This window comes from Eleutherodactylus coqui, chromosome 12 (assembly GCF_035609145.1).
Source record: "Eleutherodactylus coqui strain aEleCoq1 chromosome 12, aEleCoq1.hap1, whole genome shotgun sequence".
NCBI lineage: Eukaryota > Metazoa > Chordata > Amphibia > Anura > Eleutherodactylidae > Eleutherodactylus > Eleutherodactylus coqui.
Window position 1 is genome coordinate 125,827,244 of NC_089848.1, and position 25,000 is coordinate 125,852,243.

Below are 25,000 nucleotides of genomic sequence, written 5' to 3' on the forward strand. Positions count from 1 at the left end.
ATATATATATACACACACATGACACACACCGCTCTGCTGCACATCACAGTGTATACAGCCTATATATATATATATATACACACGACACACACCGCTCTGCTGCACATCACAGTGTATACAGCCTATATATATATATATATACATGACACACACCGCTCTGCTGCACATCACAGTGTATACAGCCTATATATATATATATATATATATATAAATGACACACCGCTCTGCTGCACATCACAGTATAGTGTACATTACATGTATATAAGGCTTGTATCTCAGCTGCAGATGTTTCTGAGCTGTGGTTGTATCTGAGCTTCGGCTGTATCTGAGCTTCGGCTGTATTCGAGCGCTGTCTGTAGCTGAACTGTGGATGTGTCTGAGCTGTAGATGTATCCGAACTGTGGATGTATCTGAACTGTGAAAGTGTCTCAGCTCTGGATGTATCTGTGCTCTGGCTGTAGCTGAGCTCTGGACGTATCTGAGCACTGTATGTATCTCAGCTGTGGCTGGATGTATCTGAGCTCTGTACATATCTGAGCTCTGGCTGTATCTGTGCTCTGGCTGTATCTGAGCTCTGGACGTATTGGAGCTCTGGACGTGTCTGAGCTGTGGATGTATCTCAGCTCCTGGTGTATCTCAGCTCTGGTTGTATCTCAGCTGCAGCTATACCCACAGGGGGACCACAAAGTCTTCAGACCTTTCTTCTTCCATCTAGTTCCATTCTTCCATGTAGGTCCTGTTATCGGACCACACCGGTACCGATCTGATGACCTCGTTGCCAGGTGCCAAATTGGTAGATATGGAAGCCTGTGATGAGAAGATTTGCTAGCAATTATCTATCAATAGCATGAAATCACTCCATGTTATGTCAAGACACCTCCAGTGAGAATCAATGAATTCTACTTTATTATCAACATTACCAACTCTTATACAGAAAGAAGAAGGCGGATTCAAGAGTTACTTGGTACAAAGATTATTGTTACATACATAGGTGATAAAGCTGATTGATCTTAAGGCTTATTGACATCTACCAAATAGTCTCAAAGCTCTTAAGGCTCGTCTAGACATGGAAATTACTGGTCAGGATATTGCTGTTGCATTAGACACTATTTCTGCTATAGTTGTGTGTCTTCTCTGTTAACATAGCTCAGCCTTATTTAATACTAGCTGATATACCCGGCTTCGCCCGAGTTAATTTGGTACTGGTGTTTATCTGGTGTTCACACGGAAAGTCTTATGAAGTCGTGGTTACTTTAGAGATACTGAGGAAAAACATATGTTCACCATTTTGCATAGTTCTCTGCGTTACCCAGGAAACACCACGTGGAGGTAACCATGCGACGTTTCCTTCATATAAAATGACATCAGGAAGTGAGAGAATTAGATTACATACATAAAATTTGGACACTAATTATTTTGCGCTTAGAATTGAATAATCGAGTTGGGACCCATTAGCTTTTCATATTTATGACGCAATCAATGTTCGTGCCAAATTTCATGTTTCTATGACATTGGGAAGTGAGAGATTTGGATTATGTACGTAAAATTTGGATGCTAATTCTTTAGTGCATAGAATTGAATAATCGAGTTGGGACCCATTAGCTTTTCCTATTTATGACATAATCAATGCTCGTGCCAAATTTCCCGTTTCTATGACACCGGAAAGTGAGAAAATTAGATTCCGTACGTAAAATTTGGACGCTAATTCTTTTGCGCATATAATTGAATAATGGAGTTGGGACCCATTAGCTTTTACTATTTATGACATAATCAATGCTTGTGCCAAATTTCCTGTTTCTATGACACCGGAAAGTCAAAAAATTACATTCCGCACGTAAAATTTGGACGCTAATTCTTTTGCGCATAGAATTGAATAATTGAGTTGGGACCCATTAGCTTTTCCTATTTATGACATAATCAATGCTCGTGCCAATTTTCCCGTTTCTATGACACCGGAAAGTGAGAAAATTACATTCGGCACGTAAAATTTCGACGCCAATTCTTTTGCGCTAGAATTGAATAATCGAGTTGGGACCCATTAGCTTTTCCTATTTATGACATAATCAATGCTCGTGCCAATTTTCCCGTTTCTATGACACCGGAAAGTGAGAAAATTACATTCGGCACGTAAAATTTCGACGCCAATTCTTTTGCGCTAGAATTGAATAATCGAGTTGGGACCCATTAGCTTTTCCTATTTATGACATAATCAATGCTCGTGCCAAATTTCCCGTTTCTATGACACCGGAATGTGAGAAAATTAGATTCCGTACGTAAAATTTGGACGCTAATTCTTTTGCGCATAGAATTGAATAATGGAGTTGGGACCCATTAGCTTTTACTATTTATGACATAATCAATGCTCGTGCCAAATTTCCTGTTTCTATGACACCGGAAAGTGAAAAAATTACATTCCGCACGTAAAATTTCGACACCAATTCTTTTGCGCTAGAATTGAATAATCGAGTTGGGACCCATTAACTTTTCCTATTTATGACATAATCAATGCTCGTGCCAAATTTCCCGTTTCTATGACACCGGAAAGTGAGAAAATTACATTCCGCACGTAAAATTTGGACGCTAATTCTTTTGCGCATAGAATTGAATAATCGAGTTGGGACCCATTAGCTGTTCCTATTTATGACATAATCAATGCACGTGCCAAATTTCCTGTTTCTATGACACCGGAAAGTGAAAAAATTACATTCCGCACGTAAAATTTCGACACCAATTCTTTTGCGCTAGAATTGAATAATCGAGTTGGGACCCATTAGCTGTTCCTATTTATGACATAATCAATGCTCGTGCCAAATTTCCCGTTTCTATGACACCGGAAAGTGAGAAAATTACATTCCGCACGTAAAATTTGGACGCTAATTCTTTTGCGCATAGAATTGAATAATCGAGTTGGGACCCATTAGCTGTTCCTATTTATGACATAATCAATGCTCGTGCCAAATTTCCTGTTTCTATGACACCGGAAAGTGAAAAAATTACATTCCGCACGTAAAATTTCGACACCAATTCTTTTGCGCTAGAATTGAATAATCGAGTTGGGACCCATTAGCTTTTCCTATTTATGACATAATCAATGCTCGTGCCAAATTTCCCGTTTCTATGACACCGGAAAGTGAGAAAATTACATTCCGCACGTAAAATTTGGACGCTAATTCTTTTGCGCATAGAATTGAATAATGGAGTTGGGACCCATTAGCGTTTCCTATTTATGACATAATTAATGCTCGTGCCAATTTTCCCGTTTCTATGACACCGGCAAGTGAGAAAATTACATTCCGAACGTAAAATTTGGACGCTAATTCTTTTGCGCATAGAATTGAATAATCGAGTTGGGACCCATTAGCTTTTACTATTTATGACATAATCAATGCTTGTGCCAAATTTCCTGTTTCTATGACACTGGAAAGTAAAGAAATTACATTCCGCACGTAAAATTTGGACGCTAATTCTTTTGCGCATAGAATTGAATAATGGAGTTGGGACCATTAGCTTTTCCTATTTATGACATAATCAATGCCTGTGCCAATTTTCCCGTTTCTATGACACCGGAAAGTGAGAAAATTACATTCCGAACGTAAAATTTCGACGCCAATTCTTTTGCGCTAGAATTGAATAATCGAGTTGGGACCCAATTTCTTTTCCTATTTTGGAGATAATCTATTCTTGGTTCACCACGCCGCCCTTGTCCACCAGTCACTGGTCGCCCATGTCCACCAGTCACCACGCTGCCCGTGTCCACCAGTCACCGCGCCGCCCATGTCCAGTAGTCACTGTGCAACCCATGCCCACCAGTCACTGCACTGCCCATGTCTACCAGTGAAGGTGCCACCCATGTTCACTAGTCACTGTGCCACGCGCGACCACCAGTTTCCGCACCACCCAATGTCCACCTGTCAAGGCGCCACCCATGTTTACTAGTCACTGTGCCACCCATGTCCACCTGTCAAGGCACCACCCCTGTCCACCAGTCAAGGCTCCACCCATGTTCACTAGTCATTGTCTCACCCATGCCCACCGTCAAGGCGCCGCCCATGTTTACCAGTCACTGCACCGCCTATGTCTACCAGTCAAGGCGCCAGCCATGTTCACTAGTCACTGTACCACCCATGTTCGCCAGTCACTGCACCACCCAATGCCCACCAGTCACTTTGCCGCCCATATTCTCTAGTCACTGCACGACCCCATATCCACCAGTCACTTTGCCACACATGTCATCCAGTCACTGCGCCGCCCATTTTTCCCCCGACAAGGCACCATCATGTCCACCAGTCACTGCCCTGCCCATGTCCACCAGTCACTTTACCACCCATGTCCACCAATCAAGGTGCCGCTCATGTCCATCAGTCACTGTGCCCTCATGTTCACCAGTCACTATGCCATCCATGCTCACCAGTCACTGCACCAACCCATGCTCACCAGTCACTGTGATACCCATGTCCGCCATTCACTGCACCACCCATGTCCGCCAGTCACTGCACCACCCATGTCCACCAGTCACTGCACCACCCATGTCCACCAGTCACTGCAGTGGCCATGTCCACCAGTCAAGGCTCTGCCCATGTCCACTAGTCACTGCACTGCCCATGTACATCAGTCAAGGTGCCACCCATGTCCACCAGTCACTGCGCCCCCATGTCGACCAGTCAAGGCCTCACCCATGTCCACGAGTCACTGCACCACCCAATGTTTACCAATCACTTTGCCGCCCATGTCCACTAGTCTCTTTGCCAACAGTCACATGTCAGATGTCCACCAGTCACCGTGCCACCCAATGTTCCCCAGTCACTGCGCCTCCCAATGTCCACCAGTTACTGTGCCACCCATGTCCACCAATCACTGTGCCTCCTATGACCAGTAGTCACTGCCCTGCCCACTGGTGGACATCGGTGTGGTCTAGAAAAGCACCAATAATCAGTACGTTCACAAAGGGGTGTTGGTGGAGCTGCTACTTCCATGATGGCTGTGATTAAACAATCGATCACATTGTCTATGACCATGTAGCATGCACCGCTCTCAGCTGTACTGGCCTGCGTTGGTGGCATTAGTGATGATGGTAGTTGTCCTTAGAGTCTGTGGATCTCCATATGTCCTTCCCCGTCACTGACACTGTCAGGGACCTTTCACAGAGGACTGAATAAGCTACAGAAAACTGTGCACCACAATCTACAAGCTTACTGTGGATTTTTGTGGGGGGCATTCCACAGCTGTGGATTTGGCTGCGTCTTGCGGTGTAATTCCGTCCGGTGTGAAAGGTCCCCTATTAGTGAGAACAGCAGATGGTGGAATTACTATGTGCTGCTATATCACTGATCATCCCTTTTTTTTGGACTGGAGCAGTTTTTTAGGCTTCATATACATACTTGCTCCCCAAATACCTCCGTATTGCGGTGGTTTTTTTCTGTTATTTTTACACCCATACGTCTTCTAGCTGCTCGGTACCGATTAGAGATGCCGATCACTGACCAGCTCATTTTTAGGACAGATGTTTTTCTTCCGCTGAGTGATGATCATGGTATGTATGTGTGTATATATACGGAGTCACGTCACATTACTATGACCACCAGCTAATTTCCAGATTAGCGCTGTGCGCGCTGCGTCTGATGAATTAGGGGACGGATAAGTACTTGGAAGTCTTGGTCATACTCTTCCAACCACCATCCTTCATTTCTAGCTGTGTAACATGTTGCATTGTCTTGTTGGAAGATGCCATCTGTCCCAGGGAAGACAGACAGCGTGTATGGGTGTATGTGGTCTGCAAGGATGGATTCATAACCATATTGGCTCAGTGTGCCTTCACATGGATGAGCGGCCCAGAGAATGCCACAAAATGATTCCCCACACAATAACGCAGCTGCCACTGGCTTGTGTTCTTCCAGCAGTGGTTGCAGGGTGTTTGTTCTCTGGTGTTTCTCGCCTGAAATGCCAATGTTTATCCGTTCGATGAAGCAGAAAACATGACTCATTCAAGGCAACCCTTTCCCAATCAGCGGTGGTCCAATTCCGATACTAACGTGCAAATTGAAGCCTTTTCTTCCAATGCACCTTTGTTAGTATAGGTACAGTGGCCATCCATTTGCTTCAGCGCCCCATATGCGCTCAGGTTCGTTAAACCGTTTCATTAGACACCTCTCATAGCCTCCTGGTTCATTTTCAGGACGAGCCGCTCCACTGTAGCGTATTGATCGGCCCTTGTTCACCTTCATAGCCGACGTTCACCTCTCACATCAATGTCACGTGGAACTTCGCATTGATTGCCACTGGTGTCATTTGTGCACTCACAATACACTTTCACCACATCAGCACAGAGACAGTTTACAAACTGCGCCACCCTTGTCCCAAAAATCAATAATCAACTTTTTTTGCAACTCCAATAGATCACCACTTTTACCCATGACAACAACCAGTCATTTGTGAGCAGATAGCCTATCATACAGCTTATATACCCACCAGGCCTGCCCCCCACACGTCACTTTCTTCAGGGGCTACACATTGACGACGTTGAAAGCAAAAGGTGGCCATGATAATGCGACACAACTGTGTAGTTATTAAAAAATATGAAAAAAATACATTGCAGCATTCAGTCTCTTTCTCAATAGATTTGCTACTAGCTGATATACCTGGATTCGCCTGAGGTAATTTGGTACCAGTGTTTACCTGTTGTTCACATGGAACATTTTATGAAGTCGTGGTTACTTCAGAGGAAACGAAGAATAAAAAATGTATACATATAGAGGAGTGTTAGATTCTCTTCAGACTGCATGTACTGATGTCCCTCTGCAGAATGTGCCACCCCTCCCACTTTCTTCACTTTTTACTCTTATAAGTAATGCTCCTTTTTATTTAAATTTACCCCCAGACTGGAGGTTGCAGCTACTTCTTAGCCTAAAAGGCTCCATCCCTGCAGTCCATGGCCGCTTCCTTATGTACTTTACAGCCTTTCAGTATATATCCAGAGGTCAGTTAGATTCTCCTCAGTATATACACACAAAGGTCAGGTAGATTCTCCTCAGTATATACACATAGAGATCAGGTAGATTTTCCTCTGTATTTACACGTAGAGGTGAGGTAGAGTCTCTTCAGTATATACACATAGAGGGGAGGTAGAGTCTCCTCAGTATATACATGTAGAGGTGAGGTAGAGTCTCTTCAGTATATACACGTAGAGGTGAGGTAGAGTCTCTTCAGTATATACACGTAGAGGTGAGGTAGAATCTCTTCAGTATATACACGTAGAGGTAAGGTAGAATCTCTTCAGTATATACACGTAGAGGTGAGGTAGAATCTCTTCAGCATATACACGTAGAGGTGAGGTAGAATCTCTTCAGTATATACACGTAGAGGTGAGGTAGAGTCTCTTCAGTATATACACGTAGAGGTGAGGTAGAGTCTCTTCAGTATATACACATAGAGGTGAGGTAGAATCTCTTCAGTATATACACGTAGAGGTGAGGTAGAATCTCTTCAGCATATACACGTAGAGGTGAGGTAGAATCTCTTCAGTATATACACGTAGAGGTGAGGTAGAGTCTCTTCAGTATATACACGTAGAGGTGAGGTAGAGTCTCTTCAGTATATACACGTAGAGGTGAGGTAGAATCTCTTCAGTATATACACATAGAGGTGAGGTAGAATCTCTTCAGTATATACACGTAGAGGTGAGGTAGAATCTCTTCAGCATATACACGTAGAGGTGAGGTAGAATCTCTTCAGTATATACACGTAGAGGTGAGGTAGATTCTCCTCAGTATATACACATAGAGGGGAGGTAGATTCTCCTCAGTATATACACATAGAGGTGAGGTAGATTCTCTTCAGTATATACACATAGAGGTGAGGTAGAATCTCTTCAGTATATACACATAGAGGTGAGGTTGATTCTCCTCAGTATATACACGTACAGGTGAGGTAGATTCTTCTCAGTATATACACATAGAGGTGAGGTAGATTCTCCTCAGTATATACACGTACAGGTGAGGTAGATTCTCCTCAGTATATACACATAGAGGTGAGGTAGATTCTCCTCAGTATATACACACAGAGGTGAGGTAGATTCTCCTCAGTATATACACATAGAGGTGAGGTAGATTCTCCTCAGTATATACACGTACAGGTGAGGTAGATTCTCCTCAGTATATACACATAGAGGTGAGGTAGATTCTCCTCAGTATATACACATAGAGGTGAGGTAGATTCTCCTCAGTATATACACATAGAGGTGAGGTAGATTCTCCTCAGTATATACACATAGAGGTGAGGTAGATTCTCCTCAGTGTATACACATAGAGGTGAGGTAGATTCTCCTCAGTATATACACGTACAGGTGAGGTAGATTCTCCTTAGTATATACACATAGAGATCAGGTAGATTCTCCTCAGTATATACATGTAGAGGTGAGGTAGAATCTCTTTAGTATATACACATAGAGGTGAGGTAGAATCTCTTTAGTATATACACATAGAGGTGAGGTAGAATCTCTTTAGTATATACACATAGAGGTGAGGTAGAATCTCTTTAGTATATACACATAGAGGTGAGGTAGAATCTCTTCAGTATATACACATAGAGGTGAGGTAGAATCTCTTCAGTATATACACATAGAGGTGAGGTAGAATCTCTTCAGTATATACACATAGAGGTGAGGTAGAATCTCTTTAGTATATACACATAGAGGTGAGGTAGATTCTCCTCAGTATATACACATAGAGGTGAGGTAGATTCTCCTCAGTATATACACGTACAGGTGAGGTAGATTCTCCTCAGTACATACACACAGAGGTGAGGTAGATTCTCCTCAGTATATACACACAGAGGTGAGGTAGATTCTCCTCAGTATATACACGTACAGGTGAGGTAGATTCTCCTTAGTATATACACGTAGAGATCAGGTAGATTCTCCTCAGTATATACATGTAGAGGTGAGGTAGAATCTCTTTAGTATATACACATAGAGGTGAGGTAGAATCTCTTTAGTATATACACATAGAGGTGAGGTAGAATCTCTTCAGTATATACACATAGAGGTGAGGTAGAATCTCTTCAGTATATACACATAGAGGTGAGGTAGAATCTCTTCAGTATATACACATAGAGGTGAGGTAGATTCTCCTCAGTATATACACATAGAGGTGAGGTAGATTCTCATCAGTATACCAATCATTTCCCTAGGCTTTATGGGGTCTGAGAAGAGAACGATGTCATGTATCGCAGATTTTTGCACAGTTTTTCAACCTTAGAATTGAATATTAAAGTTGCGACCCCTATTTAGGACCTAAAGAATAGTTGTGCCTAATTTCAAGTTTGTTCAACACTGGGAAGTTAGAGAAGTAGATTAGGTACATTGTACATGGGGGGTCACTTACGTTTGCACTTAGAATTGAATAATCAAGATGTAACCCCTTTACTTTTCCTATTTACGACCTATAGAATGCTTGTGTCAAACAACATTCATAGAAGACCTTGTTAGTGATGTGCAACAAAATTCTACACTTACATTACTTATGATAGTTGGACGACTATTATCGTTACTTTGCATTTCTGTGCATAAATTATGCAAATAATAAAACGCTTCAGAAGAGCTTGGAAACATCACTTGAGTGTTGCATATTGTGTTCTTCTCTGATGCATTGAATAATAATTAGGCATACCTGATTAATAAAGCTACGATACCTGTTTAGCATCACCTAAATTGAATATATACTCTAACAGGTGTCACCAACACATCTGAAAAGATGCAATAAATGTGAAACACCCAAATGTATCACCAACACACAGGAAACACCAAGTGAGACAAACACAGTAATAAAAGTGCTTTCTCTCACTAACATATTGCACTAGATGGACTCTGCCTGTAAGCAGTGTGATCGTCCTGATAAGGGTGCATTAACACGGACGAGAAAATAGTGTGCGCTGCAAGATGCACAAAGCTCGCACGAAAATAGAACCCATTATTTGCACACGGGTAAAGTTGGAAAAATTACAGCATGTTCTATTTTCATGTGAGTCTCACACAAGAATAGAACATTGCACAGCACACAGATAGGGTGTCTGTGTGCTTTGCGAGTAGTGCCTAAGAATGTCAGGCGTGACTTACTGTCACCCATGTGATTGTACCCCAAAGACAACTGTAAATCATTTATGGGCTTTAACAATCCCTAGAGGAGAGTAGGACAATAGACGCAGGTAAATGACAGACGGAACACCACAGCCACAGCAAACAAGATATGAGTCAGCGGCACACGTGAGGACGGAGGGGATTTGGGCATCAGCAAACCTACAGACCGAGGGTATGCAGGCGTCGGCACACCTACAGACCGTGGGTATGTCGGCACACCTACAGACCGAGGGTATGCAGGCATCAGCTCACTTACGGACCGAGGGTATGCGGGCGTCGGCACAGCTACGGACCGAGGAGATTTGGGCCTTGGCACACCTACGGACCAAGGGGTTCAGGCATAGTTCAGACCTGAAGAAGGCGTCGGACACTACCCATTTGTGAAAGGGAACAAGACATCATTCAGCCCTGACCAGAGCTTCAGACATCAGCCATCTGAAGGGGACCAAACAACACATTACTCAAACAACAAACTAAGAGCTTATTCACACGAACGTATATTGGTCATCGTTTTCACGGCTGGCCGATATATGCTAAGATCTCATGCATTGGATTCCCGTGGCGTAAAAGTGCCCGGATGGGCCATTATAGCGCCAGGCGCTTTTACCTCGGGCTGGATAGTCCTGGAACTATCTTTCCAGCAGAAATACGTCAGCTGCTGCATGGACTCCTATGGGAGCTAATGACAGCGGCTGGAGAAGGGAGGGAGTTTAGGAGCATGACTTTTCTCCTCCTCTCTTCTCCCCTCTGGCTGTTTGCAATAAGAGGGGGCAAGACAGGGATGGAGCTAAACTCCGCCCTGTTCCATTGCTGGCTGTGGACAAGGGGTGGGGAGGGGTCGGGAGCTTATCTCCACCACTCCTATTGCAATCAGCCAGAGGTATTAGTGTATCTTGATGCCACCAGGAGCTAGGGGTTTGACAGGAAGAACACCCCTGTCACACCCCTCGCTCCCGATTGGGTCAAGAGATGAAGGTCCTAGGTGCACACTGTACATTGTTTTTTTTCCGGCTTTGGGTGAAAAGTAACCCTCACCGTAAGGCAGCAGGGCCAGCAAAAAGTAATGTACAGGCTGCACCCCTGACTGTCAGCGCTGGTGGACTGTGATGCCTCCCTGCCGCAGATAGGATGAGGGCAGATTGACCGACGGCGGCTGTGTGTTATGTTTCGGTGGCTGGCTAGCTGCTGCGGTCATCCTGGGGACAGTGTGCTCCCACTGCGGTTGCCCCGAGCACACCTAGTGGCCATGTGTTACCGCCGCAGGAGAGGATGGTGCTACGGTCCCGCAGCACACTCCGATTGCTCCTCTGCTTCTGCACAGTGCCTCCGGCTGGCTCTCACAGTTCCTTCCCCCCGCCGCAAAGCCCTACCTGCCGCGGCCGTAACCATGAAGTCTCATGCTGGGGTCCACTACTACCCTGCCGGATAAAGCGACTACTGGCAGAATGTGGCGGCGCTCACCATGCTGCTTCGCTCTCACGCCGCACTAGGAGCCCTGCTCTGCTGCTGCAGTGTGCGTCCACGCAGGTATGACAGTGCCTTCCCCCATCGCGGTGCCCTCTCTGCTGCCGCAGCAATCGGTGAGTAGCGGGGGGGGGGCTGCTGGTTTGCAGGAGAAGGTGCTTCACGCCTCCGTCGCCTCCCTGCTTACTAGCCTGCCCCAGCTGCGGCCGACACTCTATACCTTTTCCACACACGTTATCGCCTTCCAGGACCTTCTGCTTTGCTATCTATCCAGCCAATCATCTACAGGGGGCGTCACCCCCTGTCACCCGACTCCACCAGCACATCCTGATGGCATCAAGAAACACTAATACCACTGCCAGAGGGGAGGCGAGAGGAGGTGAGCTGGCAAGGGGGGAGGCCTCGGCATTGAGGCCTTGGTGTATGTGCGCCAGGGCTGTGCTGTCTGAATGGGCGCACAAACGTTAGAATTGTGTGCCCGTTCACGCGTTTTCATGGCGCCAGCAGGTGCGCGTAAAAACACCTACGGCCGTGTGAAGGAGCCCTAAGGCTGGATTCACACGGCCATATTTGCGCAGTATAATACGCGGTAAATAGAACCTATTGATCTCAATTGGTTCATTCACTTGTCGGTGTTTTGAGCGGGCATTTCGGCTGCACAGAAAAATATGTGAAATCTTCCATATTCTGTTGAAATCACGGTGCAGAAAAGGCACAAAATTAATATGAGTTTGTGCTTATATATTTCTGTGCGCAAATGTGCGGTGCATTTGCACACGCAAAATAAATACCCGAGCAGGTTCTAACACACGAGTGTAAGCGCAATTCAGCCACACCAATAATAGGTATGTTTGCATGGCCAAATTGCGTGAATCAAGGCTAAGATAAAGAATGCCTATATACACACCAATGTAGTGGCCCATGCGAGTTCTACAAGCACCATTGCTAATTTCATGTAGGTTTGCAATTCACGCAGAGCATACAAGGGTTAACTCCGGGTTAATCTGCCCTGCAACAGAGCTAAATTTATTCTGGCCAGCAATCAGCTATTTCTCATTGTCTGCCGGCAGTCTAAGCTCTAATTGGCCAGTTTGTCTAGAGAGTTTAACAATATGATTGGCTATCTGGCCGTGGGGTGAAAGTTGAGATGCAAGCCGCGATTGGTTAGTGTGTTGCTAAGCAGCACCACAGCCTGTGCGGGAAAACATGAAAGGAAGTTCGCAGTCAGTGTGGTTGGAGGGAAAAGTCAATATTTAGTCAGCTAGTAGGAGATGTTCAGAGTCAGTGGTGAGTAAAGAGCAGCGGGTTGGTGTGATAGAGTGCTGAAGTGAGGAACCTGCGGAGAGCTGCGATGGACTGAGGGATAGCATGAGGCAGATTGTGGAGCAGGCGAGAGCTGTAGAGAGGGAAGGACCGAAGCAACTCATCCAGCGGTAGTCCCTGAGTGCGATTCTGTATAAGCAAGATAAAACATCAAGGTGCCTGACTGCCGGAAGACGGCCCATAAGGGAGAGAGGCCTAGTGAAGTGCTCCTGAGTGATGACGATGGACCAGAACTGACAGAGGCCTAGTGAAGTGTTCCTGAGTGATGACGATGGACCAGAACTGACAGAGGCCTAGTGAAGTGTTCCTGAGTGATGACGATGGACCAGAACTGACAGAGGCCTAGTGAAGTGTTCCTGAGTGATGACGATGGACCAGAACTGACAGAGGCCTAGTGAAGTGTTCCTGAGTGATGACGATGGACCAGAACTGACAGAGGCCTAGTGAAGTGTTCCTGAGTGATGACGATGGACCAGAACTGACAGAGGCCTAGTGAAGTGCTCCTGAGTGATGACGATGGACCAGAACTGACAGAGGCCTAGTGAAGTGCTCCTGAGTGATGACGATGGACCAGAAGTGACAGAGACCTAGTGAATTGTTCGTGAGTGACGGATACGGGGCAGAAGTGACAGAGACCCAGTGAAGTGCTCCTGAGTGACGGAGGTGGCCCAGAAGTGACAGAGGCCTAGAAGTACTTCTGAGTGATGAAGACAGCTCAGAAGTGACAGAGGCCTTGTGAAGTGCTCCTGAGTGACAGAGACGGTGCAGTAGTGAAAGAGATCTAGTGAAGTGCTCCTGAGTGACGGAGGCGGCCTAGAAGTGACAGAGGCCTAGTGAAGTATTTCTAAGTGACAGAGATGGTTCAGAAATGACAGAGGCCTAGTGAAGTGCCCTGAGTGACGGAGATGGTCTAGAAATGAAAGAGGCCTAATGAAGTGCCCTGAGTGATTAAGAAGGCTCAGAAGTGACAGAGGTCTAGTGAAATGTTCCTGAGTGATGGAGACAGCCCAGAAGTGACAGAGACCTAGTGAAGTGTTCCTGAGTGACTGAGACGACCCAGAAATGACAGAGGCCTAGTGAAGTGCTCCTAAGCGACGGAGATGGTCCAGAAATGAAAGAGGCCTAATGAAGTGCCCTGAGTAATGAAGAAGGCTCAGAAGTGACAGAGGTCTAGTGAAATGTCCCTGAGTGATGGAGACAGCCCAGAAGTGACAGAGGCCTTGTGAAGTTTTTCTGAGTGACTGAGACGACCCAGAAATGACAAAGGCCTAGTGAAGTGTTCCTGAGTGATGAAGGCAGCCCAGAAGTTACAGACTGATGAAGATGGCCCAGAGGTGACATAGGCCTCGTGAAGTGTTCCTGAGTGACGGAGACAGCCCAGACGTGAAAGAGGCCTCGTGAAGTGTTCTTGAGTGATGAAGACAGCCCAGAAGTGACCGAGGCCTAGTGAAGTGCTCCTAAGTGACGGAGACAGCCCAGAAGTGACAGAGGTCTAGTGAAATGTTCCTGAGTGATGAAGACAGCCCAGAAGTGACGGAAGCCTAGTGAAGTGCTCCTGAGTGACGGAGACAGCCCAGAAGTGACAGAGGTCTAGTGAAATGTTCCTGAGTGATGAAGACAGCCCAAAAGTGACAGAGGCCTAGTGAAGTGCTACTGAGTGATAGAGACGGCCTAGAAGTGACAGAGACCTAGTGAAGTATTCCTCAGTTATGAAGATGGGCCAGAAGTGACAGAGGCCTCGTTAAAGGGGTTGTCTCGCGAAAGCAAGTGGGTCTGTACACTTCTGTATGGCCATATTAATGCACTTTGTAATATACATCGTGCATTAAATATGAGCCATACAGAAGTTATTCACTTACCTGCTCCGTTGCTAGCGTCCCCATTGCCATGGTTCCGTCTAACTTCGGTGTCTTCTTGCTTTTTTAGACGCGCTTGCGCAGATGCATCTTCTCCCTTCGGCTGGTCTTGGAAGCATCGGCGTTTTGGCTCCGCCCCCTTGTACGCATCATCGCGTAGCTCCGCCCCCGTCACGTGCCGATTCCAGCCAATCAGGAGGCTGGAACCGGCACACGTCATGGGGCGGACCTACGCGATGATGCGTACAAGGGGGCGGAGCCAAAACGCCGATGCTTCCAAGACCAGCCGAAGGGAGAAGATGCATCTGCGCAAGCGCGTCTAAAAAAGCAAGAAGACACCGAAGTTAGACGGAACCATAGCAACGGGGACGCTAGCAACGGAGCAGGTAAGTGAATAACTTCTGTATGGCTCATATTTAATGCACGATGTATATTACAAAGTGCATTAATATGGCCATACAGAAGTGTACAGACCCACTTGCTTTCGCGAGACAACCCCTTTAAGTGCTCCTGAGTGACGGAGACAGACCAGACGTGACAGAGGCCTAGTGAAGTGCTCCTGAGTGACGGAAATGGCCCAGAAGTGACAGAGGCCTAGTGAAGTGTTCCTGAGTGACGGAGACGGGCCAGAAGTGACAGAGACCTAGTGTAGTGTTCCTGACTGATAGAGACAGCCCAGAAATGACAGAGGCCTAGTAAAGTGCCAGTGAGTGATGAAGACGGCTCAGTAGTGACAGAGGCCTAGTGAAGTGCTCCTGAGTGACAGAGACAGCCCAGAAGTGACAGAGGCCTAGTGAAGTGTTCCTGAGTGACTGAGACGACCCAGAAATGACAGAGGCCTAGTGAAGTGCCCTGAGTGACAGAGATGGTCCAGAAATGATAAAGGCCTAATGAAGTGCCCTGAGTAATGAAGAAGGCTCAGAAGTGACAGAGGTCTAGTGAAATGTTCCTGAGTGATGGAGACAGCCCAGAAGTGACAGAGGCCTTGTGAAGTTTGTCTGAGTGACTGAGACGACCCAGAAATGACAAAGGCCTAGTGAAGTGTTGCTGAGTGATGAAGGCAGCCCAGAAGTTACAGACTGATGAAGATGGCCCAGAGGTGACATAGGCCTCGTGAAGTGTTCCTAAGTGACGGAGACAGCCCAGAAGTGAAAGAGGCCTCGTGAAGTGTTCTTGAGTGATGAAGACAGCCCAGAAGTGACCGAGGCCTAGTGAAGTGCTCCTGAGTGACGGAGACAGCCCAGAAGTGACAGAGGTCTAGTGAAATGTTCCTGAGTGATGAAGACAGCCCAGAAGTGACAGAGGCCTAGTGAAGTGCTACTGAGTGATAGAGACGGACCAGAAGTGACAGAGGCATAGTGAAGTGTTCCTGAGTGACAGAGAAGGCCCAGAAGTGACAGAGACCTAGTGAAGTATTCCTCAGTTATGAAGATGGACCAGAAGTGACAGAGGCCTCGTTAAGTGCTCCTGAGTGACGGAGACGGACCAGACGTGACAGAGGCCTAGTGAAGTGCTCCTCAGTGATGGAAATGGCCCAGAAGTGACAGAGGCCTAGTGAAATGTTCCTGAGTGATGAAGACAGCCCAGAAGTGACAGAGGCCTAGTGAAGTGTTCCTGAGTGACGGAGACGGGCCAGAAGTGACAGAGACCTAGTGTAGTGTTCCTGACTGATAGAGACAGCCCAGAAATGACAGAGGCCTAGTAAAGTGCCAGTGAGTGATGAAGACGGCTCAGTAGTGACAGAGGCCTAGTAAAGTGCTCCTGAGTGACAGAGACAGCCCAGAAGTGACAGAGGCCTAGTGAAGTGTTCCTGAGTGACAGAGACGTCACAGAAATGACAGAGGCCTAGTAAAGTGCCCCTAAGTGATGAAGACGGCTCAGAATTGACAGAAGCCTAGTAAAGTGTTCCTGAGTGACAGGGAAGGCCCAGAAGGGAGAAAGGCCTAGTGAAGTGCTCCTGAATGATGACGATGGACCAAAAGTGACAGAGGCCTAGTGAAGTGTTCCTGAGTGACGAAGAAAGCCGAGAAGTGACAGAGTTCTAGTGAAATGTTCTAGAGTGATGAAGACAGCCCAGACGTGACAGAGGCCTAGTGAAGTGCTCCTGAGTGATGGAAATGGCTCAGAAGTGAGAGAGGTCTAGTAAAATGTTCCTGAGTGATGAAGACAGCCCATAAGTGACAGAGGCCTAGTGAAGTGTTACTGAGTAATAGAGACGGGCCAGAAGTGACAGAGACCTAGTGAAGTGCTCCTGAGTGACAGAGACGACCCAGAAGTGACAGAGACCTAGAAGTACTTCTGAGTGAAGATAGCTTAGAAGTGACAAAGGCCTTTTGAACTGCTCCTGAGAGACAGAAGCGGTGCAGTAGTGAAAGAGACCTAGTGAAATGTTCCTGAGTGATGAAGACAGCCCAGAAGTGACAGAGGCCTTGTGAACTGCTCCTGAGTGACAGAAACGGTGCAGTAGTGAAAGAGACCTAGTGAAGTGTTCCTGAATGACTAAGGCGGCCTAGAAGTAACAGAAGCCTAGTGAAGGACTTCTGAGTGACGGAGATGGCCCAGAAGTGACAGAGGCCTAGTGAAGTGCCCTGAGTGATGAAGATGGCCCAGAAGTGACAGGGGCCTAATGAAGTGCTTGTGAGTGACGGAGGCAGCCCAGAAGTGACAAAGGCCTAGTGAAGTGTTCGTGAGTGACGGAGATGGCTCAGAAGTGACAGAGGCCTTGTGAACTGCTCCTTAGTGACAGAGACGGTGCAGTGGTGAAAGAGACCTAGTGAAGTGTTCCTGAGTGACGGAGGAGGCCTAGAAGTGACAGAGGCCTATTGAAGTACTTCTGAGTAATGGAGATGGTCCAGAAATGACAGAGGCCTAATGAAGTGCTCCTGAGTGACGGAGACGGCCAATAAGTGACAGAGACCTAGTGAAATCTTCTTGAGTGACGGAGGCGGCCCAGAAGTGACAAAGGCCTAGTGAAGTGTTCCTGAGTGAGAGACGGGCCAGAAGTGAGAGACTTAGTGACGTGCTCCTGAGTGACAGAGCTCCAGAAGTGACAGAGGCCTAGAAGTATGTCCGAGTGATGAAGACAGCTCAGAAGTGACAGAGGCCTTCTGTAGTGTGCCTGAGGGACAGAGACGGCGCAGAAATGACAGAGGCCTAGTGAAGTGTTTCTGAGTGACGGAGGCAGCCTAGAAGTGACAGAGGCCTAGTTAAGTACTTCTGAGTGATGAAGATGGCGCATAAGTAACAGAGGTCTAGTAAAATGTTCCTGAGTGACAGAGATGGGCCAGAAGTGACAGAGACCTAGTAAAGTGTTTGTGAGTGAAGGAGACGGGCCAGAAGTGACAGGGGCCTAATTAGTGTGTTCCTGATGGACAGAGACGGCCCAGAAGTGACCTAGTGAAGTGTTCCTCAGTTATGAAGACGGACCAGAAGTGACAGAGGACTCGTGAAGTGTTCTTTAATCATGGAGGCGACCCAGAAGTGACAGAGGCCTAGTGAAGTGCTCCTGAGTGACGGAAATAGCCCAGAAGTGACAGAGGTCTAGTGAAATGTTCCTGAGTGATGAAGACAGCCCATAAGTGACAGAGGCCTAGTGAAGTGTTACTGAGTAATAGAGACGCGCCAGAAGTGACAGAGACCTAGTGAAGTGCTCCTGAGTGACAGAGGCGACCCAGAAGTGACAGAGACCTAGAAGTACTTCTGAGTGAAGACAGCTTAGAAGTGACAAAGGGCCTTCTGAATTGCTCCTGAGAGACAGAAGCGGTGCAGTAGTGAAAGAGACCTAGTGAAATGTTCCTGAGTGATGAAGACAGCCGAGAAGTGACAGAGGCCTTGTGAACTGCTCCTGAGTGACAGAAACGGTGCAGTGGTGAGAGACCTAGTGAAGTGTTCCTGAGTGACGGAGGAGGCCTAGAAGTGACAGAGGCCTATTGAAGTACTTCTGAGTAATGGAGATGGTCCAGAAATGACAGAGGCCTAATGAAGTGCTCCTGAGTGACGGAGACGGCCAATAAGTGACAGAGACCTAGTGAAATCTTCTTGAGTGACGGAGGCAGCCCAGAAGTGACAAAGGCCTAGTGAAGTGTTCCTGAGTGAGAGACTGGCCAGAAGTGACAGAGACCTAGTGACGTGCTCCTGAGTGACGGAGGCGACCCAGAAGTGACAGAGGCCTAGAAGTATGTCCGAGTGATGAAGACAGCTCAGAAGTGACAGAGGCCTTGTGTAGTGTTCTTGAGGGACAGAGACGGCGCAGAAATGACAGAGGCCTAGTGAAGTGTTCCTGAGTGACGGAGGCAGCCTAGAAATGACAGAGGCCTAGTTAAGTAGTTCTGAGTGATGAAGATGGCTCATAAGTAACAGAGGTCTAGTGAAATGTTCCTGAGTGACAGAGACGGGCCAGAAGTGACAGAGACCTAGTGAAGTGTTTGTGAGTGAAGGAGATGGGCAAGAAGTGACAGGGGCCTAATTAGTGTGTTCCTGAGTGACAGAGACGGCCCAGAAGTGACCTAGTGAAGTGTTCCTCAGTTATGAAGACGGACCAGAAGTAACAGAGACCTAGTGAAGTGTTCTTTAATCACGGAGGCGACCCAGAAGTGACAGAGGCCTAGTGAAGTGCTCCTGAGTGATGAAGACAGCCCAGAAGTGACAGAGGCCTAGTGAAATACTTCTGAGTGATAGAGACAGCCCAGAAGTGATAGAGGCCTAGTGAAGTGTTCCTGAGTGACAGAGACGGCGCAGAAATGACAGAGGCCTAGTGAAGTGCCCCTAAGTGATGAAGATGGCTCAGAATTGACAGAGGCCTCGTGAAGTGTTTCTGAGTGATGAAGAAAGACCAGAAGTGACACAGGCCTTGTGAACTGTTCCTGAGTGACCGAAATGGCCCAGAAATGACAGAGGCCTAGTGAAGTGCCCTTAAGTGATAAAGATGGCTCAGAAGTGACAGAGGCCTCGTGAAGTGTTCCTGAGTGATGAAGACGGCCCATAAGTGACAGAGACCTAGTGAAGTGCCCCTGAGTGACAGAGACACTGCAGACGTTAGAGAGACCTAGTGAATTGCTCCTGATTGACGGCCCAGAAGCGAGAGAGGCCTTGTGAAGCGTTGCTGAGTGACAAAGACAGCCCAGAAGTGACAAAGGCCTAGTGAAGTGTTCCTGAGTGACGGAGACGGCCCAGAAGTGACAGAGGCCGAGTGAAGTGTTCCTGAGTGACGGAGACGGCCCAGAAGTGACAGAGGCCTAGTGAAGTGTTCCTGAGACGGCCCAGAAGTGACAGAGGCCGAGTGAAGTGTTCCTGAGTGACGGAGACGGCCCAGAAGTGACAGAGGCCTAGTGAAGTGTTCCCGAGTGACGAAGACGGCCCAGAAGTGACAGAGACCTAGTGAAGTGTTCCCGAGTGACGGAGACAGCCCAGAAGTGACAAAGGCCTAGTGAAGTGTTCCCGAGTGACGGAGACGGCCCAGAAGTGACAGAGGCCTAGTGAAGTGTTCCCGAGTGACGGAGACAGCCCAGAAGTGACAGAGGCCTAGTGGAGTTTTCCTGATTGACGGAGACGGCCCAGAAGCGAGAGAGGCCTTGTGAAGCGTTTCTGAGTGACAAAGACAGCCCAGAAGTGACAAAGGCCTAGTGAAGTGTTCCTGAGTGACGGAGACGGCCCAGAAGTGACCGAGGCCTAGTGAAGTGTCCCTGAGTGACGGAGACGGCCCAGAAGTGACAAAGGCCTAGTGAAGTGTTCCTGAGTGACGGAGACAGCCCAGAAGTGACAAAGGCCTAGTGAAGTGTTCCTGAGTGACGGAGACAGCCCAGAAGTGACAAAGGCCTAGTGAAGTGTTCCTGAGTGACGGAGGCCTAGTGGAGTTTTCCTGAGTGACGGAGACGGCCCAGAAGTGACAGAGGCCTTGTGAAGTGTTCCTGAGACGGCCCAGAAGTGACACAGGCCTAGTGAAGTGTTCCTGAGTGACGGAGACGGCCCAGAAGTGACAGAGGCCTTGTGAAGTGTTTCTGAGTGATAGAAGTGACAGAAGCGTCGAGAAGTATTCCTAAGTGATGAAGATGACCCTGAATTATGGAGATGGTCCGGAAGTGACAAAGGCCTAGTGAACTGTTCCTGAGTGATGGAGACAGCGCAGATGACGGGGCTGGGATCTGTCTAATACTGGTAATAGAAAGGCTGTGTTGTAGGTTGCCAAAGTTCAGAAGGCCACGGTGTATAAATGGTGATATTGCAGAAGGTTTATCTTAATATTTCCATAACCAGCGGCCTGTGTGCATTACTGACTTTTGTTACCTATTGTGCTATACAGCACTGGCGTCATGACATCACATTATCTACAACGCCATAAAATTGGTTGGACTCCACTGCAGACCTTACTACCGATAGAGCTGTGGCGATTGTCGCTGTGACACCATTTATTTCATATACCACGTTGATCATCATCCTACATACTTCAAGTACCGGAGCACGAAACCAACCAGACAGATAGCGCTAAGGACAGCATACAGACTACATCAGCCAAATAAGGGCTTATTCACACATGCGTAAATATGCTGCATTACGCACTAATTTTTACGTATGTAATATAGAATGAATAGGACCTTTCAATTCAAATGGGTTTATTCACCTTTGTGTATTTTTCGTGCATATTTTTGTCACGTAAAAAAGCGCATTATGTCCCTGTTTTGGGGCATATTCTACAGCAAACTAGCTCATAGAAGGGTTTGCGTAAATACACACTAAACACGCATGAAAGACGCGTGTTCACAGCACATTTATGCAAGAAATGAATGGGCTTTCTAGCATTTTTGTCACGTGTGTAAAAAACTTTGTAATGGTCCGAAATAAGTCGGAAACAGGTGGTTTTATTTGGCCTGTAAACACACAATGTATTTATGGGACTACACACTGCTTAGGAACGTGTGAATGAGCCCTTACTGGCACCGATGGCGGGTGCAGATATAGTTTTTACACTTCTAGTATCGCTGATTGGTCAACCCGGAAAACCGCCTCCTTGTCCACTACTGAGCCCTGCAGTTCAGAACTTGCAACACAGAGAAGGGAGCCCTGAGGTGTTCCCCACAGGCACATGTAAGGCCGCTCTCACACAAATGTTTTTTTCAGCGTTTAATCCAGTATTTGAAACGCTGCGCTTAACACTGTAAAATGCCATTGATTTCAATGGGGCTTCTCAGACAAGTGTTAAGAGTTAGAAACACTGTGATTTTTGAACGCTGTCTGCTTTATTTTAGTGCGTTTCAGTGATTTTTAACACTACTCAATGAAATAATGGTGTGCGTCTTACAGACGCCTGTGTGAGAGCAGTCTAAGAGACCTTTTGCAGTGACAGATGCTTCATAAGAGTGCTTCTGCAATGACAGGCAAGAGGCACCCCTGCTGCAGCTACCCTGTTTCCCCCAAAATAATACCTACTCCAAAAATAAGCCTTACACAGATTTTTCAGGATTTTCGGAGAGGCTTAAAATATAAGCCCTAGCTTATATTTTACATATAAAACAACCACACATTACCTAGCAGGCTCGGTCCATATCCCTCCAGAGCTCCAGAATGATTACTAATGTTCTTGGTCGTGCACAGAAGATAACTTCCTGGTTACAAGATTCATAAATCCCTCCTCCAAGAAGCGATGGCTTTGATTGGTTACCGAGCATTGCCCAGCCAATCAATGCAGCGCTCAATGAACCAATGCAAATGACTGTGATTGGCTGAGCAGCGCTCGAGAACCAATCTATGCAGCGCTGGATAAACCAATCACGGCCATTGTGTTGTGGAGGCGGGATTTATGAATTGCCCAATCAATGCCATGGCTCAGGGACGTGGACCGAGCCTGCTAGATCAGTATAAGACATCCCCAAAAAATAAGACCTAGTTCCCTTTTTAGAGGCAAAAATTAATATCAGACATGGTTTTATTTTCGGGGAAACACGGTAGGGTCAAGAAGGGTATCATCTCTCCTTAAGGAGAGCACCGTGAAGGTGAGAATACTTATAAGGCCATGCTTACGTCTCTGGGAAATATGCAAATAAGCAAGATGGAACAATGCCTCAGCAGCGCTACCTATTGAATGGCAGGCTTCCTACATATCAACATCCGACCCTTTATACAATTCTTTATGACAATGATTGGGAATTGAAAAGCAAAATCCATGCACAGACAGCTGTTTCAGGGTTTTTTTCTGCTTTCAATACTTGGCTCTGCAGAGGTATTGTTCCATCATTTTTTGCATACTTCCCAGAGGAGCAAGTATGACCCTATAAGTCTCCTCACACACCTCTTAAGTGCTCTTCTTAAGGAGAGAGGATACCCTTCCTGACCCACACCACAGACCTCTCACTAGCCATGCCAGAAACCTACTGCACACTGACAAGGGTCAATCATCCCAAAACAGCTGTCTGTGTATGGTTGTCTGGCTGTTGGTCAATTCCCAATCATTGTTATAAAGAGTCTGACATTGATTTGCAGGAATGCTGCCATCCAATAGGTGTATCTGCATAGGTATTGTTCTATCTTCCTTATTTGCTGCAGCTAGCACACCACAATATTATGTTATTTTACACGAATCTGCATAATTTAGAGATGATACAAGAGGTTTATTTATAGAGTCTCAAATTGGAGGTCAAATAACAAATTAAAATGTCATTATTATTAATGGGGAAACACCGACGCTCCTTCTCACGGGTTTGGCTGCTGCATAGTTAGCGTCGGTTTCAGTTTTCCCGTTTGTCCCAAGTAGCGTACAAGACTTGGGACGTGAATTCCTTTGAGGGCAGGATTTGTAGCAGTTATTGCGTTCAATGTCGAAATGACTTCAGGGACTTCCATATTCTTGATGCTATTGAAGAATTCTGTCAGAGCGTCATCCTTTGCTATCGGGAAGAGCGGCGGTGCAACTCTTGGTGGACCTGCAGCATGAGGGGAGGGGAATCTGGTTGGTGCAGGAGGAGCCCCTCTGCTCGCCTGTGGAGCTGCACCCACCGGGTCTCGCAGAGCTTGGGCCTTTTTTGATGAGGAGACAGTAAACTGCAGTTTTTTTCTCTCACCGATCGCGCCAGTTTTGCTGCATTCTGGAATTCCCATCTTTTGGGGTTGCCTCTCTGCACCCTGGGGTGCACCAGGCGTTGACTCACTAGATGTCACCAGATTTATCTCGGTTTTGCTAAGTTTGGAAACAGAAGATAATTTGTCCTTGTTTGGAGGTTTAGGATCTTGCTTTGCATGAGGCGACGGTGGCGCCGCTGAATTCTGCGTCTTGCTCCCACCATCGTTATTAGTGGCATCAGATTTGGACACTAATGATTTACTTTCTTCGGAAACTTTCTTGTGTCGTAACAAAGCGAGTGACAACTTTTCCACGACGCTGATGACAAATTTCACGTCTCCGTCTTCCAGAACTCTAAAACATTCCAAGAACTCTAACAAGCTTTGGTGATTTGTAATGCTGCTGCTGGACTCCTGAGGTTCCCCGGCCGGACCTGTCACTGGATTCTCTGTATCTTTGTCTTGTTTTGCTTCCTCGCTACATGCGATCAGGTTACCTCTAAAAGCCGCCTTCCTCAATTTGGCTTCATGGATGGCTTTTAATTCTAGAAATGTTACGGCGCTCTTCGAGGCGGCAGGTTTGTCAGCGTCAACGAAGTCATCGTTGGTGAAGTCCATCTCTTCCTCCTCGCTGTCCGGGGCGTAGAAGGTACTTGAGGCGTCCTTAGGGGGCTGAAAAAACTCGCTTATGTCCACAGTGTTTATTTTTTGTCTTCCAAATTCCTTTTCAACTTGAATACAAATATCCTTTAATTTTTTGATCCTTTTTGACTTTGCCGGGACATAGGAATCAGAAATCCCCAGTGAAGGGTGATGTTTAGCCAGATAGAACGTTCTGTGCTTGGCGCCAATGATATGCATGAACATGTGCGTGAGTCCAGACTGAAATTCACACAGTTTACACTTATATTTATTAAAACCGCGACGGTTTACAGCTTGATCGATGTACTCGAGACCCAACGCGGGTTCGGAGCCTTTGCAGGCGTTGATGTGTTCCTCTAGCGTTGCGCTTGGCTTTACCTCAATGGCCATTGCCGCCTCCTCCCCCTCCTCCTCCTCCTCCTCCTCCGGCTCCTCTGGGTTTCCTCTTAGCGCCTCTTCTGCTTTCCTGTGTTTGCCTCCCAAAAAATGACTTTGAAGATTGAGTGCCGAAGCGCACGAGATGCCGCACAGATGGCAA